The sequence below is a fragment of the Triticum dicoccoides genome, unplaced genomic scaffold (assembly GCF_002162155.2).
Source record: "Triticum dicoccoides isolate Atlit2015 ecotype Zavitan unplaced genomic scaffold, WEW_v2.0 scaffold79217, whole genome shotgun sequence".
NCBI classification, from domain to species: domain Eukaryota; kingdom Viridiplantae; phylum Streptophyta; class Magnoliopsida; order Poales; family Poaceae; genus Triticum; species Triticum dicoccoides.
This window is the reverse complement of record NW_021300310.1, coordinates 88476-89437: the sequence shown is the minus strand read 5'-3', so window position 1 is coordinate 89437 and position 962 is coordinate 88476.

The window sequence follows — 962 nt, the reverse complement described above, 5'->3', positions numbered from 1 at the left end:
TGTGACATGATATGGCCAATATCATATAGCTCCATTGATCTTCATCTTCGGGGCTCCATGATCATCTTGTCACCGGCTTGACACCATGATCTCCATCATCGTGTCTTCATGAAGTTGTCACGCCAACGACTACTTCTACTTCTATGACTAACGTTTAGCAATAAAGTAAAGTAGTTTACATGGCGTTATTCAATGACACGCAGGTCATACAAAAAATAAAGACAACTCCTATGGCTCCTGCCGGTTGTCATACTCATCGACATGCAAGTCGTGAATCCTATTACAAAGAACATGATCTCATACATCACAATTCATCATTCATCACAACTTCTGGCCATATCACATCACATGATCAATCGCTGCAAAAACAAGTTAGACGTCCTCTAATTGTTGTTGCATCTTTTACGTGGCTGCAATTGGGTTCTAGCAAGAACGTTTTCTTACCTACGAATGATAGAGGCAAAGGTGTCCCGTCTTTCGATGAGATGGTGGATATCGCTTTGGTGGAAGTCGACTTTGACGATCCGACTACGAACGTGCGAGGACGTCGCGCCTTAGCAATCGCTAAACCAACTCCGAGAGGTTATTGACCACGCCGGAGCACGATCAACCTGACCACGAGGGTCTGTTTCCTGCGAGCAAACGAAGAACAAGCAAGAAACTAAGATTGCAATCTGGATATTGTGAATATAAGATGAAAGCTTTATTGATCAAGGTGGGGTTCTGTGACGCCTTTGTCTGGTCGTTGAACACAAACGAAGTACGCGAAGTTGCAGCTATGGCGAACTTTTAATCTAAACAAAACCCAAAGTCTAAACGATGCCCTAAGGGCTGTATATATGGAGGAAGAGGGGGGGAATTTCGTGGCCCTTGGTGGAGGAGTCCGAAATCAACCCTATCTCTTGTTTCCCCACACATACGGACTCTAAAAATAGCCTATACTTATGTATTTCGAAATTACA